Raw genomic sequence first — 19,563 nt, forward strand, 5'->3', positions numbered from 1 at the left:
TTTTTAATTAAAAATAAATAAATAAATAAATAAATAAATCCTGCTCTACAGATACATTAGCTAATGTGAAATCTAAAAGAAAAGAGGTTTGTTTCATAAAAAGTGTAATCCCTCTTCCCAGCAGTCATTTTCCTAAGATCTGGACTTTAATTTTACTTTTTATTTTGAGATGACTTCAGACTTACAGGTTGCAAATGATAGTACAGAGAGGTACCATGGACCCATGAACCCATGTCCCCTTCACAAGTTTCCCCCAGTAACATCTCACATAAGCATAATACAGTGACATGGGTTTACATTATCATTAAACTGAAGATCTTTATTTATATTTCACCACTTTTAAAAGCATTTAATTCTTTTCTGTAAACTGTGATGAAATTTTAGCACATCAATGGATTCATTTAGTATCACCACAATCAAGATATAGAACTTTGCTATCAACCTAAAATTTAAAAAAAATTGTAGGGTACTCTCTCTATATTTCTCCTTTAAAGTCACTCTCTTCCCCAAGTACTATTCCTTAGAAACGACTAATCTTTCCCCATTGCTATAATTTTAACATTTCGAGAATGTAGGGTAAATGGAATCATTCAATAACATCTTTAGAAATTAGCTTTTTATTTCATTCAACATGTTCTTGATATCCTTCCTAGTCATTATATGTATATGTGCGTGTGTGTATCGATATATATGCACAGTCCTTTATTTTGCTGAATAATATTTCATAATAATAATATATAATAGTTTAGCCATTTGTTAAAGGTCATTGGGTTGTTTCTAGATTTCTCAGAAATAAAACTGCTGTCAACATTCATGTACAGTTTTTTGTATGAACATGTTTTTATTTCTCTAGGGTAAATGCCCAGGAATAGGATTATGTGGTCATGTGGTAAGTGTTTGTTTAACTTTACCAGAAACTGCCAAACTGCCAGAGTGTGGCCATTCCTTTAAAGTACAGAAATGCCTAGAAAATTTCACGGTAGTAAAATACATCTATGCGCTGGCTTAAATGATTTTTTTTTCAAAATAAGATGTTTTCTGCTTCCTCTCTTTCTATGAAAATTATTTTAATAAGCAGAAGTTTCTGAAATTCATATTTAACCACTTGGGTCAAGAAACAAATGTAATATAACTCGCTAAGGAGCAGTGCTCCTTGCCCTAGTAAATGAATGTAAATTTGATGTTTCATAGATAAAATGTTAAGAGACCAATTAATGTAAGAAGTCAATAGTATGCAAATTCCTGAAGGACTGTTACTTAAATCAAACTTTAGTTTGTAAAAACTTATTTATGCAAACTTTAGTGAGACCAATACTAATTAAGCTTACCTGCTAAAGAACATATATAATCATATTAGTTAAAATTTCAAAGCATTGATCCCTTAGGGGTAAAAAGTATTTAAAATTGCCACAAAGGCCAAATGATCTTATAACAAAACTGCCCAAAAGTCATGGTTCTAGAGCAGATCTTTAAAAATGAGCATTGGTCCTCCCTGCACCCATATTCACAAAAATCCACTTCTTCTTTAAGCTTTTCCCTAAGATTTTCCCAATTTTCCCTTTTCTCTTGGGATCTTCTATCACAACCAATGAAAAGTCCTTTTCTCAAATACATGAATTTCACCTTAACTCTAGTTATAAATGATGGAATAACTAGTTACTTGGAAAAATGATTAAGTTGCATCCACATATGTCTTATCATGTTCTAAAATAAATTCCCAATAAGTCAAAGATTTAAATTAAGTAAAACCATAAATCCTGAATGGGAGCAATGGGTTAGTTCTCTTGTAAGCTTGAAACCAGGAAGACCTTCCTGACCATAGCCAAAAATACTGGTTATGAGAAAACATTTATAAATTTAAGCTACATCAAAATTAAAAATTGACAAAATTGCACTACATAACATCAAGAGAGCATGATAAAACATATCAAATTAGGGACCTCTCTGGAGGTGGAGAGGTGAAAGTCACACACTCTCAAGCTATAACCAGCCTTTGCACCATCAGTCCAGTCTCAATCAGGGAGCTGACCCACATGGCACAGCAGACCTCTCCTGTCTCACCCACTGCTCCCCTCAGCAGTGTATGTCAGTGCATTTGCCTGTTCTGTTCCCCACTCTCTCCCTGGTGAATCTTCTCACCTCCCGCACCTCTTGGCCTACTCTCTAGTTCTTGTATGCATAACTAAATAATAAATCCTTAAAGAAAAAGCAAATTAGGCAACCAGCAAAGTTAAAAAACAACTATGAATGTGGGGAAAATATTTGCAACTGTCGAAGACAAAGAGTTAACCATCTTAAACCATAAGGAGCTCCAGAAAGTCAGAGGAATCCAACTAACTAATAGAAAATAAAAGATGAAACACGAATAGGAGCAGAGAGTTCACAGAAAACCAAAAGTGTATGTGTACCTCTTGAACATACTCGATCTTATTCATAAAAGAGAAATGAAAATGATAGCATTTCTCACACATCATATTAGCAATAGCCAAAATCTAATCCCACACTTTTGGGAGACTATGAGGAAGCAAGCATCACTCCACAGGAGTCAAAGTGGTTTCCCACTGCTTGCTGCCTACCCATGCCAATTTGAGTAGTAAGCACCCAGGGGCAAGAAAGTTGTAACTTCTGCCACAAACACAAAGCACACCACCATCTCTGGCCTGAGGTAAGAACCCCAGTCCCACCAAGTGCCCATAAGCCCTTTCCCAGTGTGCAGGGAAAACAAGATGCTGGCCCACACAGTACCTGGGGTCTCTTGGTGGGGCTTTGCAAGTGTACACACTATTAATGAATCTTCACAACCCTGAAAGGTGGGTTTATCATTCCCACTTAACAGAAGAAGAAACAAAGATTCAGAGAGACTAAGTAGTTTGCCAAGGTTATAGTTGGGAAAGGGTGAACCAGGTCTCAAACCAAAGTTCCCTGACTGCCACATCTATACTTACCAACCCCCCACCTATTGCTGGGGCTCAGCAGAGATACCCAGATGAAGACTTGATAACTCTGGTGCACAGTGAGGTGGAGCCTCATCATTGTCCTGCTGCCTGCCTCATCATACCTACTAGGATTTCCCTAGAGGTGCCTGTGGGCCAGATATTGCCCCTCTTTTCTGGAGATAGCTGGAATGAGGGAAACTGTGGGAGGCTACAGCAAAAGCTAGTCTATTTTTAAGGGGTCTTGTCTCTGTGTGAACTCTAGGTATCAGCTTTGCCTTTTAGAGGGCATCCTTCTGGCAAGAGCCTTACAACATCTCTGCAAAAACTTGGAAATGCTAAATGGTAACTCTAGAAGAGACTTCACACCTCCCTAGTACAACTTCCTCATTAGAAGCAATTACAGCTACTGCAACTAATTACAATAAGGAAGTTGTACTAGCTTCCCTTTGGAAACTGGGGCCCAACAAATAAAGAGGTCTCTACAGGACCCAGCTGGGGAAATAACCCAGAATTCTTAGACACCATCCCAGGATACAAATAGATAGGTATGGTCCAAAAAGTGGTCCCTATGTCCCTATTATAGGGACAGATTGGGAAGATGGTCTTCTAGGCAGCCAGTCCAAGTGGAGGTTGTGGCAACCCAGCACAACCTTCACCAGGACCCTGGCACTGCTCTGTATGGCTCACAGATTATCTTTCTGTTAAAGAAAAAGTGCTTTTATATCAGTTCTGCCCATGACCCCAGACTGTCATCTTTCTGCTGATCCATCAGTCTACAAAGATGGGAAATGGGACACCAAGAAAAGAAGTCATTCCAGAGTGAGTTAGTGTCAATAAGCCAGGCAGTCTCCCAATGCCTTGCATCCTCCTCCCAGATCTCCACCTGGCCCAACACCATTACTAACCACGCCTGTGGGACTGGCTTCCAAATCTGAAGTGGTAACTGCCTGTCCTCTAGTGGCAAGATCGGGAACAGCACCTCCCTAGCTGTGAGTGTCCTACCCTTTGTTCCACTTCAAACCAAGAGAACCTATCAAAGAGCATGGACTCTGGCTTGCTCAGACTCCTCCACCACATAACTCCATTTTGCTACCACATGACAGCAGCCACATACACATTTTTTTAAGATTATTTATGCATACAGAACTGGGGTACAGGCCAGAGGTGCAGGGGTGGTGAGAGGATTCACCTGAGACAGAGCAGGGAGCAGAACAGGCAGATCAGTGAACACTGCTGAGGGGAGCAATAGGTGAGACAGGAGAGGTCTGCCAGGCCATGTGGATCACCTTCAGGGCCTGGGGTCGAACTCTCACTGAAGTGGCTGCAGCCAGCTTGCAGGACTGCACCCTAACCTGTTGACGCCACCAGGGAGGGCCACTACATACATAGTTTTGTACCTGAAAGTGTCATTTCTACATCTTACTTGTTAATATTTTTAATGACATATAATCCAAAGTAAAACATTGAGATTTTTTTAAGTTCTAGAATCTATAAATACAAAAAATCAAATAATTAATGACTCTTAATATGTGTTTATTGATTGTTTTCCCTCAAATTACTCCATCAATACTAAGTTTCTATGAGTGTTAGCAAGAGTGTAGAGAAGACCGAACTCTTGTTGACTATTGACTATTTGGGTCAGCCTCTATAAAAAGCATTATGGAGCAGCCTTTAAAAAAAAAAAAAGAAATATCATATGATCCATCAATGTCACTAGTAGGTATTTATACAAAGGTTATGAAAGCATTGTTTCTAAAAGTTATATGCACCATTATGTTCATAGCAGCATTATTCACACTACTTAAGGCCTAAATGTATATCCACAAATGAGTGGAAAAAGAAACTATGATATATACTCAGTGGAACACTATTCAGATATTTAAAAAATGTGGAATCATGCCTTTTGTGACAATATCGGTGGAACTTGAAGTAATTATGCTAGTGAACTAAGAAAGTAAAAGACAGTTTTCAGGTGGTTTTACTCATATGTGGTATATAAATAACCAAACAAAGAAACTGGGGAAACAGGGCAAATGTAATTATAGATTTTTGTGAAAACATGGAGGTTACCAGAGGGGCAGAAAAGGGAGCTTGGGTCAGTGGACAGAGGCGATGGCACTAGAACTTTGTGTGTGAGTGAAACATAATCACCTATGGACATGTGAAGTGCCTGGAATTAAGTAGTTTGTAAACAAATGCTCATCAATAAAATTTGATTTTAAAAAGTGCTACATTCTAGAATTGGAGTCTAAATTTCATTTGGGGAAGAGGGTCTCAGGAACCAAACCAGATACTTTTTGTTCAGGCACTTACTGCTCTATAACTACCTTCACTAACCATTGGAGTCACCGGATACTTTTCGATTCAGAGCTCTTTAAATGTGGTCATTTCAGAAATGGTTGTGTATATCTAAAGGAGGTGAAATTCATCAGGATAGCTTTTGTTGCTTTGTTTTTGACTAGTTATTAATTATCATTTAACCACGTTTCTCCCAGGAGGACTTCCCTGGCCCCTTTATCTAAGTTAACTGTTCCTGCAGGGTAATCTGTGGGTCTCGTACCAGTGACAGTGGTTACTTGATCAGTCTCTTCTTTGTTGTCTTGTCTATTCCATTCACATCCTGTCCATACACGTTTCAATTATATGCCCAGATCTGAGCAGATTTTGACAATAAGAAATGGGCATGGGATTAATAAAAATGTCAGAATTGCAGGCCCTCCCTGGTGGCGCAGCGGGTTAAAGCACCGCACTAAGAAGCTTAAGTCACTTCCGCATGAGTTCGATCCCCGCCTGCCCCGGAGGTGACCACATGGCACGACAGACCTCTCCTGACCCCCCTCTGCTCCCGTCAGCAATGTACTTCGTCGATCTGCCTGTTCTGCTCTATGTCCCTGGTGAATCTCTCACCCTCCGCATCTCTGGTCTGTACCCCAGTTCTGTATAAATAAACAAATAAATCTTAAAAAAAAAAAAAGTCATAATTGCAAACTTGCAGAAATTCACAGGTAGAGCTCTATTCATTCTCCCCTCATTGTACCCTCTACTTACACAAAGTCAAAAGAACGTGAGGAAATAAAGGAAAACATAATGGCAATTATCTAAGCAATGCAAGATGAAAAATAGTACCTTTACCTAGGTTAGCAGTAGTTTTCAGAGGAGTAATTTTTTACTGTCTTTTATTTATTTATTTATTTGTCTAATTGCTTTAGTTCCCTACTTTCATTGGATCGTGTGAATGTAAGATGTTTATTTAATAACATGCTTATTTTGCATGTTTGTGATTGTAGGCTCCTTTACAGGAGGAGGCTCGCCTACTCACATGGTACCTTTTTTCAAGTTTTTACTCTGCTCCTTGCAAAATGTTTTAAATATTTGATTTTAGCCCCTACCACAGACTCCAAATCTGTGTTTGGAACTTGGAGATCAAAGTACTGTAGCTAATCCTTAGGACATTTGCCATCGTGTGACTTAAGAATCCTTTTCTTATCAACTTTCTGTGGTTTTTCTGGATTATTTTCTGGTCATAATGTTAAAATGTGCACATCTGAAACTATTTTTGACTTCCGTTTTCTTGATACTCTTCCATATTTAGTTTGTGGGAAAATATCTGGCTCCTGAACAGTATTGAAATTTGTTAGGCCATCTCCAGCCTCTCTATCAAGGATTCTTAGGTTGTATCAGCACATGTTTTCAATAAGCCTTGTTTTTATTCTCCTATAAACAAAGTGCGTCTTATTCAAAAAGCTCATGACAGTAGGAAGGGAATTGAAAATGAACAGAAAGTGAGTCCAAAGTAAGACTTTCCTCATAAACTTAGGATTTTTTATGAAACACTATATTTCAGAGTCTAAGCTGCAACTTTGGGACCGGTTACCATGAATTCTACTCCAGCCTCTGGAAATAACTTATTGTGTTATCTTGTTCAAGCCATTCTGAGACACTATTTCTTTCCTTTTAAGCACAGATAAGAAAAGCGATATGTTTTGTGGGATTCATAATCAATAACACATTAAAGCAAATATGAAATTAGAAAATCCTAAAAGCTATCCTTTAACTAGTGTCAATGAATGCACATTTTGGTAAGGATTTTTAAATCCTCAGATGTGTTATTAAAACTGATCTATTTGGTTAGGAATAGACAGTCAGAATGCACATAGAGTTGTAAAACTAGTTGATAAAAACTAAGATTTTCAGAATTATAATGGGTGTCAAATACTTATTTCTGACTTGTATATTTACTCAAATTCACTCCTTTTCTTTCTTCACAGAAGGGAAAGTCCATTTTCACACTCCAGTGTTTATCCCTAAGGATTATCCAGGAGCCTAAACTATATCCATTTCTTATTTCTAAAAATAAGAAACTGTGCATTGAAAAAGATTGACAGCCAGGTGTACCAGATAATTCTCAATTTCCCCAGATAATACTTAGAATGAATTGCCATCCATAGGTGTCCTTTTGCTTAGTGACATTTTAGCTGAAGTGGCATCTCCATCTGCAAAAATCCAAACAGCAGAGCTTATTCAAAGAACTTCCTGAAGATAGCTTTTCAAAAACTTTTAGTAGTAGGTGATGATTAGTCATAACCTGCATGTCATCTGAAAATAAGTATCAAGTTCCTTAAAGAAGAATGACATATCCCAGCACTGTTAACCATAACCAGCTGTCAAGATTCAGAGTCAGTATCATTCACTGCTTAGAATAAGTGAAAAAAGGAAATACTGAAAGTTAGGTATCTTGTTCTTACTCTGTAAATTTAAACCTATAATGACAGTTCTTTGACTGCTGTGTATAAACCTTCAAGTTATGACACTGAATGAGATATTGAAGTGTTGGATTTCAGTGTGGGGCGGTAGGGGATTTCCAGCATAAGATCAGCCCTTGGTGGGAATCCAGATTTTTTTTTTTTTTTTTTTTGTGGAGCATTAGTCAAATACTGTTATGGGGCTCTGTTAAATTGAATCTGACTGCAGGTCTGCCATTTGGTATATATGAAAATAGATCCTAGGAGAAAATTGAAAACATCTGAGGACATCAAAGTACAAAACTGCTGTTTCTAAAAGCCTTTCTTGTAACTTCTATATAAAGGAATATAACATAAAGCTGCTAGGCCATTGCCCTAAAACATGTTCTGAATCATCTAAAAATATAGGTGACTTTTCATACCTTTGATTTATTTGAGGATTGATGTGATTACACCGAGATAATTTACTCAAGATACTATAGTTTGCCTTAAATAGGATGTGTTTCCCTCCTACTCACTCACAAATGCTTCTTTCCTGTTTTATAAATACAAAAAAAAATGCAGTTTCTTTACATCTACCAACCTATAATCCACTTCTGAAATTAAGGACTTGTGATCAAATTCTGAAACAATACTTTTAATAAATTACTAATATTGGAAGAGATTGGTTCTGTGGCCCCAAAAAATTATAATTCTATTGCCTGACTCTGCAGTCCTGACCTCACCTCACAATTCCAGCCTCACCCACTTCTACCAGATAGCTAGAGGGCATTTCAAAATAAACAACCAAAAGAAACTTAATTTATTACTAAAATGGCCCTTCTTTCTGTCTCCATACGACCATAGTATCCCCCCCATCTCTATAAATAGCGCTTGGTTCACCGACTCTGAAGTTACCCTGAGATTTCCTTTCCATATTACATCCACAATCAATTCTTAAGCAAGTCCTGACATCTCTTTCATCATATATCCCAAATCCAGCCCCTCTGGGTTCCTCTTCCACTTTAACCTCACTCACCTAAATACAAAATTACTGCTCTCTCCTTTTAGCCTCTACCTTTTACTCTGACACCAGCACCGTTCTAATATGTTCTCAAAGACAACCAAAACAATCTTGTAAATACAAATCCTTCATTCTTATGTCCAATCCATCACACTTAGAAGGGCTTGGCAGGCTCTTCCCCAAACCACCATGATCTTGCTCCCCTTCCTCATTCCACTCAAGTGAAATTGACCTTCTCTTCTCCTTTGAATGTAACCATCTTCTGTGTCAGGGTATATGTGTTTTTCTTCCTGAAATACTTTCTGCTAGATGAAATTATGGTCTCCCTTATCACTAGACCTAGGCCCAGATGTCCTCTGCTTCGACTCTTTCCCTGGCCACCCCATCCTGGAGAGGACTCCCTGCTCCTGCCCTATTTTGTTTATTTCTCAAGAGCCCTATTACTGCACAACATTGTCTTCTGTAATTATTTATTGGCCCAATGTCAACCTGTCCCAGCAGAATGTAAGTTCCTGAGGACAGAAAATTTCCTCTATTTTATTCACTGCTCTATCTGCAGTGCTGAGCCCAGAGCAGGTATGTTGCTCTCCTAACATGGAATTTTTAACTTTTTTATATGTGTCTCAGCTCCTCGACTGCAAAAGGAGGGCTATATTACTACATTGTTTCTAGAACCCTTGATGTTAAAATTTTTATTCTAATTCTTTGCCTACTGTAAGCAAATAACCTATCATATAATTGTCCATCAGATAAGTATTGATCACCTACACTTCGGAAGTGCTGAGATAGACACTGAAGCTACAAAGAAAAATAAGCCCTTTGGCACACCTTCAATTATCTGACAAAGGAGACTGGCAAGTAAATAGAATACTACTGTAAAAAGAGTGCTAAGTATTATGGTAGAAGTGCCCGTTGGAGCCTGCGGCACTAGTGGTGTGAAAGCAGGCTTCTTTAACAAAAGTTTCTGCTGAGCTCTTGAAGCAAGTCAGAGTCAGCCAGCCAGGGAGGGGAGAGACTTTGCAGGTGGAGTAGCGCATTGCAGAGAACATGGTGAATGCCAGCCACTCAATGCATTGTTCGATGTATTGAAAAAAAAGTTTTTTGATTAAATAAATGATAAAATCATTTTAACATTTTAGTTGGCAGTAGGAGAAAGCAGAGTTTACAGAACGACAGGAGAGCAAAGAATTGATTAAGATGTAAATATGGTCCAGAGACAAAGAACAGAGGACTGAACTAAGGAGAAAACATGACAAATGGAAAAAAAAAGAGAAACAACAATACTGAACAATTCAGTGCATTGAATGAAGCAGTAAGAACATGTTCATCTATAAATACGCTATGCAATTCTGGATTTTCTAATTGGCAATCTATTCTGCAATTCACCTGAAAAAATAAGTAAGTTTAGACTAATTGATGATATTTTAAAGAAATAACATTGAAGGGCTCTTATTCTACTGATCCCAAAAATCATACTGATGTAACATTGGGCAATAACATAGAATAAAATTCAGAAATAGATTTCAAGATGTTTTTATATGGAAACATTTGGGAAAGAATGGACTTTTTTTTAAGTTGGTATTTTGAAAAAATTGACCATCCTATATGGTTAAAAAAAAATTAACTAGTTTTCCACTTCATCCCAGAGACATACACAAATTCAATTCAATTCAAGCTGCACTGGATACGTTAGGCTAATGCTAGCTATTATGGCACAAAAAATCCCAAACTTCAATAACTTCACAAAATAGTCCAATGAAGGTCCTCCTTGTTGGGCATTGTAGCTTTAGGAAAGTGTCTGCTCCGTGCAGTTATCAGGAATACAGAGTGATAAAGGCACTGCCACCCTCAGCAAATGACTGCAGGGGACATGCTTAGCACCACAAATGCAGACAGAGAAGAACAGAGCTTCTCAGTCCAGAAGAGGCACACACTGGGTAGTTATGACTAGCCACGTCATCCCATGCTAAGGCAAGCAGACTTAGGAAAGGATGTCCCTAGGAAAGCACTTCCCAGGAAGACTTTATTTTTTATCTCTCTCTCCTACTTTATTTTTTTTATTTGTTTGTTTGTATATTGTTTATCGGGAGATGAGAAACCCAGGGATAGTTCTGTATTTCAGAAAACAAGAATATATCTACAGTGTGACAGCTAGATATCTCTGCCATGAAAGCCATTCTGAACAATAAAGACAAAGCTATTAACTAAGTGAGCATCAAAACACAAGGAAATATTTTTATAATCTTGGACAAAGTCTTAACTGCTATGTTTTCTAAATGACATGGAATCCATAGTTTTGTTTTGTTTTTTCAGAAGTTTTGCCCATCATATTGTCAAAATTGATAATAATCCATGTTGTGCCTGAAAATGCTTAGAACACTGTCTCACAGTAAAATAGTAAGTTTTAGCTGTTACTGTTACCATTATTTTCATACTTTTTGTTATCAAGGAGAGGGAAAAAATAGGTACATTCATACATTGTTAGTGGTAGCTGGTAATATCATTTGGAGGGTATTTTGATATCAGAATGTGCCAACATTCAATCCAACAATCCAACCCCTAGAAATTTATCCTCACAAAGAAAACCTACAAAAACATGGTTGTTGTTCTTCAGCATCATCATAGTAGCAAAATTTAAAGTAACCAAAAATTCATTAACAACTAATACTATTAACAAGTAATACATTAAGTAAATGTACTTCCAACCTTATTCGCAGTCTAGTATCTTGGTATGTTAAAGCTGTCATTGCTTCTTTAATTCTAAAGCATATATTCCAGCTATATATTTTTTGTTTATAGTACAGCCACTGAACATAGCTCAAAGAAATAAAGCAAAAAGGTGTGCGAAGAAGGGATCTAATCAGCAGTAGTAACATATTTGTTATGCTGTTTTTCCCAGAGTAAAAAAAAAAAAAATTAAATGAGTTTAAAGTATAAGAAAGGAAATCTATGTTAACTTTTAGGAACAATTTTCTGAGGCTCTAAAATAATTACAAAAAAAAAAGTCTCTCTTTCCAGATAGTTTCTAAGATTCTAAATGTACCCTCTGTGTGGTTAACCTCTAGAGAACTTTTCTACACTGCAATTACTAATTTGGAGCTGTTCAGCCATGCTGTGTTTGCTCCATATGATTTAGTTCTTTCCATAATGATTTCTACATTAAGCTAAGTGTAGCAAAATATGCTTTCTAATTGGAGAAATAAAACACAGTCAATCAAGTTCAGGTATACAATTGCCCTTGCTTTAACCCAATCTTTGGGTCCATGATAGGGTAGCATTTGATACAAATCCACCCTCTAATGAGGGCTTTTTAGTATTTCTGTGACTAATCCCTTTTATACATGGGAATCCATTTAAATTGATTTTTGCTGACTAAATAATTCTGGAGCAAAGTTCCAGTAGAATCTAAAAATAAACTCTTACAGTCCCCATGTGTTTCAAACATCATACAGCATTTACTTCATTCAAGTCTTCTTAGACTCCTCAAATCTGAAGAAATCCTAAGTCATTCTAAGTGAATCAGTAACTATGTGAACAGATTTCCTTATACCCTGTAAGTCTATATTTTCCACTCCTAGTGGACTGCTTATAATCAATAACAATTTGTTCACCATTCCCAATTCGTTCACATCTCTTTCTTTTGGGAGAGGTAGATTTTAAGAACTCAGGATAACATGCTTTTTTAATGTAATTTGAGCTCCTCTTTTATTAGCAGTTCTATTTCTTTCTCTAGCCCCATTTTCTCTGGATGTATCCATAAAAGTTCCATCTGTTTTTAGTGTTATTTTATTTCTGCTTCATCCTCCGTACATCTCTCTCTTCCCTGAATGCTTTATTCAATAACAATTTATTCTTGCTTTATTACCCACCTGCTTTTGCAGCCTATCCTTTTCTTTTATACACACACCCCCATCTCACCGTGGGCTTTCTAAAGAAAGCCAAGGACTGATGTACCATACCTCTCAAGGGCAACTTTAGAGTCAAATAAGACTGACTCAGCCACTTGTGAATGTATGGCCTTAGTTACTTCCTGTGAGCCTTAGTTCTTCACTTGTTAGAAAAGCCTTGTTAACAATGCAACCTACCTTAAGGGTTGTTTGGAGGATTACTAAACAATGTACATACTACAGGGTTTCTCCACTTCAGCACTATTGACCTTTAGAACGCGGTGATTCTTTTTTCTAGCTATTGTTCTGGGCATTGTAAACTGTTTCTCCCTGACCTCCACCACTAGGTGCCAGTAGCAGCAACCCTCTCAGTTATGACAGCCAAATAGTCTGCAGACACTGTCAAACATCCCCTGAGGGACAATATTGTCTCCATTGAGAACCACGGATATACACAAAGCATTTAGCACAATGTCTGATGCATAGTAGGGACTTGATAAATATTTCTTATAAATTGATGATCAGATGGATGAGTATTCATTCTAATACAGGTATTTAATATAATGCTAAATACATGAATGGAAACAAATGAATCTGAAACCAATAAAGTTCAAAGGCTGCCCTTAATTTTCACTTTATACTATAATATGTTTTCTTCATTTTCAAGTCTTCTATGTTTCAAAGAGGATTTCCAGTGATTAACTAGTTGCATATCTTAAGCTGCTCTACCCAATTTTCCCCAGCTATATTGACATGTAATTGTTATATAACATTGTATAAGTTTAAAATATACAACCCACTGATTTGATCATATATATTCTAAAATGATTGTTAGCTAACGTCTCCATTATATCACATAATTACCATTTCTTTCTTGTGGTAAGAGCATTTAAGATTTATTCTCTTAGCAACTTGCAATACATTATTATTAACTATAATCATCATGTTACAGGTTAGACTTTCAGCACTTATTCATCTCATTACTATGGAAGTTTATAATCTTTGGCCGACATCTGCTTGTTTCTCCCAACCCCTAGCCTCTAGCAACCATAATTCTAGTCTCTTTCTATGACTTCTGCTATTTTTAGATTCCACATATAAATGGCATTGCATAATACTTGTCTTTCTCTTACTTCACTGAGCATAATGCTATCAAGGTCCATGGCAGGAATATATTCCATTGTGGATATAAACACAGACATATAAATGTATCTTTTTTATTCATCTGTTGATAGACACTTGAATTTCTTCCATATCTTGGCTATTGAGACAAAGGTTACAATGAACTTGTTGAGATTCTGTTTCATTTCCTTTGGATACATACCCAGATATGAGATTGCTGGTCATGGTAATTCTACTTTTAAATTTTCAAGGAAAATGCATACTGTTTCCCCTAGTGATGGTTCCAACTTACCTTCCTAAGACAGTCCACAAGATTTTCTTCACATACATTTCTCTTTTTAAAAAAATTATTTATTTATGCATATTAGAACTAGGATACAGGCCAGAGGTGCAGGGGTTGAGATGATTCACCAGAGACAAAGTGGGGAACAAAGCAATAAAACTGACTGAAATACACTGCTCATGGGAGCAGTGGGTGAGACAGGAGAGGTCTGCTGTACCCAGGTGTGGCTCCCTGGCCAGGGGTCAAACTCATGCTGCAGTGGCTGTGGTAGAGTTGAGACTTAACTCCTTGTGCCACCAGAGAGGCCCTTCAAATACTTTTCTACACTCATTATCACTCTTGTCTTGCTGATGGCCATGCTAACATGTACAAGGTGATATCTTATCATGGTTTTGATTTGCATTTCCCTGATGATTAATGATGTTGAGTACCTTTTCATCTAGCATTTGGCCATTGGCCATTTTTATGCCTTCTCTGAATAAAAAAAAAGGTCTGTTGAGTTTCTCTTCCCATGTTTCAACCAGGTTCTTTTGAGTGTATTATTTATACATCTTGGATATTAACTCCTTATCAGATAAGTGATTTGCAAATATTTTATCCCTTCTTATAAATTACATTTTCATTTTGTTGATGGCTTCCTTTACTGTGCAGACACTTCTTAGTTTAATGTAGTTTGATTTATTTGTTTTTGCTTTTGTCGTCTTCCCTTTTGCTATTGAATGCAAAAAGAAATCACTTCAAAGACAGCATTTCTTCTAGGAGTTTTACAGTTTCAGGTTTTCAGTTCAAGATTTTAACCTATTCTGAGTTATATTCTTCAGATCTCTGATTTCTTTTTGATACATTTTAATATTCTCTATCTATTCATTAAAATTCTTCCTCTGTTCATGCATTGTTCTCCTGACCTAACTGAGCATATCTCTACTTCTCTTCCTGAAGTTTTGTGTTATTCTTTTGTTTGGAATATGTCCCTCTATTTTCTCTGATTCTGTATTTCTTTCCATTTATTAGATGAAACAGCCACCTCTCCCAGTTTTGATAGGATGGCCCCATTTAGGAGATGAACCTTGTCAGTTGGCCTGACCTGCACTTCTGGTTGTCTGGCAAACCTTTTTAACTCTCTATCCATCTTGTTTGTTTTCAGTGGTTTCCATTGGCTATGTCCAGACACACATAATGTATCAAAAGGGACGTTACAGTCCACACCTAGATATAGGCCAGTCAGAAGCTGTACCTTTAAGCAGCAATTGGGAAAGCTTTTAGTTCACTTCTTCTAGAAAACCTGGGAAGCTAAGAATTTTTTGACAAACCCCTTGGCAATGGACTTACAATTACAGTATCACTACAAAAGAGAGGTGTACTCCTGAGACCATTAAGAACTACTTTTGGGGATGGTCCTAAGGACCTCCGGAATGAAAGCCTCAAAGTCTATCAGAGCCAGGTGATCCAGGAGTCCTTCCCCCAGGCATCAGCCTCAAAAGCTCAAAATCTGGGGCACCAAATATGTGTGCAAGTTCTTTCCAGAGATATACTGGTAACTTGGAGTAGACTAGCGAAAGAGGCAGGGTAGGTGACTAACGGCTTCCCCAATCTCTGGGAAGGATTGCAGACACCCTAGATGCTACTAAATTAAAGTGGGGGAAACTGGCAATTAAAAAAATAATAATAATAATTTTTAGGTTCTAAAAGATATAATGGTTACCAGAGGAGATGGTAGGGGTTAGGAGAGGAGAGAATATGGGAGGCGAAGTAACTGGTTACGGCACCAGAGCTTTCTCGGAGGGTGAGGGAAGCAGGTGCGCATATAAAGGTGTGAAGCTGTAATCTCAAAATTATAGAGCTGTGTAACTGATTGTCAAATCAATAAAATTGGAAAATAGAGGGAGAAAAAGAAAAAACTGACCCGCAGACTGCAGTTTTTAAAATATGCACAGTCCTTTCACAGAAAGACTGGGAGAGGTGTTTCTGTTTGTTCTCTCTGCATAGAGCCCTAGGGTGACAGCTGCAGCAAATGCTCACATGCATAGTAACTAGTTTTGTCTGGAAAAACACAAATGCCCAAAAATAGGTGGCTGGATCAAGAAGATGTGGTATGTATACCCTATGGAATACTAGTCAGCAATCAAAAAAAATAAACTCATGCCATTCTCAGCAACATGGATGGAGCTGAAGTAATTATGCTCAGTGGAATAAGTCAAAAGGAAAAAGAAAAGTATCAGATGCTTTCACTTATAGGAGGAATCTAGGGGAACCAAATAAGGCATCGGGGGAAAAAAATAATAACAATACAAAACAAAACAAAACCAGAGACAACTATAAACCAGAGCTATAACGCAGGGGAGGGAGAGGGGGGAAAAATAATAACAATACAAAACACAACAAAACCAGAGACAACTATAAACCAGAGCTATAACGCAGGGGAGGGAGAGGGACCAGGAAGAGGGAGGAAAGAGCACAGGGACTATGGTGATGGTGCACAGTGAGTTGGTAATGGGGATTACACCTGAGAGGAGAAAGCAAACATTGTTTTAAAATGATCAGTGATGTAAAATATATATAAATAAGTAAAAACATAGAAGCAAACTCTATCAGTTAAAAAAAAATGGGTTTGTTGTAGTTGTTATTGTTTGCTGTAATCTTTTGGGCCTCATGGATGCTGGATGTTGGGTTTCAGAAGCAGTCGATTGGGGACTGTCACTGAAATGGAAGTTGAGATTAGATGTGGGATCCAAACACTTTGCTTGTTAAGAAGTGGAGGGTTGGGGAAAACATCCCCTACTGATGGGAGTAGGGTTTATGGTGAGATATACCCCAGCCATTCCTACCTGTTTCCATTTTGATATTTTCTGATTTGCCTGATATATATAGTAGTCCCTCTGCTAGTTTATGGATTTCTTTCAGGGGGAATTAATTCATGTGTAGCTAGCTATTTATTCAATTTGTCCATGCAGAAGGAGAGTTCAGGAGACTCCTATGCCATAATCTTTAAAGAATGCCCTACTCAATTTTAGAAGAAGCAAATTTTAGTGAATTTGCTGTTTCTAAACTTTAAGGCATTTTACCTATGAACTAGTGCTGTAGTAACATTCAGTGCTGGATAATGAAGTGATCCCTTCATTGACTTCTGAGTATTTTAAATACTCAAACCACCAAAATGGCAGTTATCAAACCACCAAAATGGCAAGAAAACAAAGTTCATACTACTTTTAAAAAAAGATTTCTTTATTTATGCATACAATACCTGGCATACAGGCCAGAAGTTGGGGGTGAAAGAATTCAATAGAAACAGAGCAGGGAGCAGAACAGGCAGATCTACTGACAATGCTGAGGGATGCAGCGGTCAGGTCAGGAGAGGTCTTCTATGCTATGTGGGTCACCTCCCAGTCTGGGAATAGAACTTATGCTGCAGTACCTGTGGATAGCTTCATAGTGCTGCACTTTAACCCTTGCACCACCTGGGAGGGCCCACATGCTACTTTTTTTTTTTAATATTTATTTATTCATACAGAACTGGGGTACAGGCCAGAGATGCGGAGGGTGAGAGGATTCACCAGAGACAGACTGGGAGCAGAACAGGCAGATCAACTAAGTACACTGCTGAGGGGAGCAGCGGGCGGATCAGGAGAGGTCTGCCGCACCATGTGGTCACCTCCGGGGCAGGTAGGGATCGAACTCATGCAGAAGTGGCTTAAGCTTCTTAGTGCGGTGTTTTAACCCGCTGCGCCACCGGGAAGAGCCCCTCATGCTACTTTTAAGTGGTTTTTAATCTAAGTTCATTCTGTAAATATTTGATTGCCTACCATGTTTCAGGCACTGTTTTAGATATTTGGTCCTAAGTATCCAGCCTTGTGAAATCCAAACTCTATAAAGTCATGGACTACAAATATAACATCGAAATAAATATAAAGTAAAGTTTATTCAAAACTTCTAAAATAATAGCCTAGGAAATATTCCAGGTGGGACTTCATCTATGAATTCACTTTACTGATCTCTGACTTCCTTTTCTGACATCTGATCTGACTTGCAATAAGAGCATTAAATCACATCTGTGGTTACCTTTGCATATTTTGTGACTTCAAACATTTAAATTATGATTCATGTGTGCTTAATTTTTCTAATTGTCTCAAGTCAGCAGTGTTCCTTTTCCCGATCCTAGATTTTCTATAATGAATCAAATTCAGAGCAGAATTTTTGTGCTGCAGTCCAGCAGATCTATAGCTGTTTTGATAAATTAATACAATATGAGCTTTTTGTGCCTCAGTTTTTCACCTATAAAGTGGAGCCTGCAGAATACCACCTCTATGGTTATCATAAGATTAGATAATATAGCATTATAAAACCACTTAGAACTGTAAAAGTACCAGCTTGTATTAGTATCCATATGCATATTAGTAATGTACTTATTGCTACTAGTCCATTATTTAAACATAGTAAATGGGGTGTTGTACCTTCTTCCTCTCTTGATCTACTTAGATAGAAGCAGAATTACAATGAGAACAAAAGGTAAAGATATATCCAGTAGGGCCATTTAAGGAATATTTGTGAACTGACTCAGTAGTAAATCCCTCTAAGTGATGTAATCCAAGAGATGTGTTAATTTTTTTTTTAAGATTTATTTATTTGTACATACAGAACTGGGGTACAGACCAGAGGCTCAGGGGCGGTGAGAGGCTTCACCAGAGACAGAGCGGGGAGCAGAACAGGCAGATCGACGAAGTACACTGCTGAGGGGAGCAGCGGGCCGGTCAGGAGAGGTCTGCCACGCCATGTGGTCACCTCCGGGGCAGGCAGGAATCGAACTCATGCGGAAGTGGCTTTAGCTTCTCAGTGCAGTGCTTTAACCTGCTGCGCTACCAGGGAGGGCCGAGATGTGTTAAATTTTTAAAAATTAAGTCTTTCTTTAAGCTTCTTCCTTTTTCTAAGCTAATTTCAAAAAAAAAAACCACATAGTCTTTGTTATATAATTCCAAAATTACGGAAATTAATGACTTAGAAATGTAACAATATCTACATACTCACCCTAATTATCACCCACAGAGATAATTAATAGTAATAATCTATATATAGTCTCATGTTTCATAGTTAATACATATTTTCATTAAAATAAGATCATATTATACATATTGCTTTGCAAGTGATTTTATTTACTTAAATAATGACTTTACTTCTTTCAACATAGTTACTTCCTTCTCATTTCTGACATACATTGTGACTCTCTGTGGTCCCTACCACAAAGTCACATAGCATTCAGATTCGATTAGCAAAAGCCCTTTGCAGCCTATTACCGACTCTCCCTTTCCAAATCCTGACCCAAAGGAGCACCAAGAAATGACTCAGAAGATCCTCTCAGTCCACACCAGGGCACCCAGCTCTCTCAGTGCAGAGGAAAAAGACTGGGCTGAATGAACACACAGTCACACTGCAGTTAATGCAGAGGATTAACGGAAACATTACAAATGAACCCTTGAAGTGGAACTCTTCCTCAGGCTTTGAAGGCCATCATGCAAAGCCCACTTAAAGCCACAAGGAAATTTTATTACAGGATGTTAAGGTCAGGCAACTCATTTTAAAATCGCCATAGGTGGCCATT

General features: G+C 37.7%; 1 protein-coding gene across 3 annotated transcripts in view; it reads left to right on the forward strand.

Annotated features, from left to right (window-relative positions):
- The window catches only part of KCNQ5 (potassium channel, voltage gated KQT-like subfamily Q, member 5), a 460,478-nt gene that overhangs the window by 346,805 nt on the left and 94,110 nt on the right, over window positions 1-19,563 (forward strand). The window lies entirely within an intron of this gene.

This window comes from Condylura cristata, unplaced genomic scaffold, assembly GCF_000260355.1.
Source record: "Condylura cristata isolate star-nosed mole 26May11 unplaced genomic scaffold, ConCri1.0 scaffold00001, whole genome shotgun sequence".
NCBI classification, from domain to species: domain Eukaryota; kingdom Metazoa; phylum Chordata; class Mammalia; order Eulipotyphla; family Talpidae; genus Condylura; species Condylura cristata.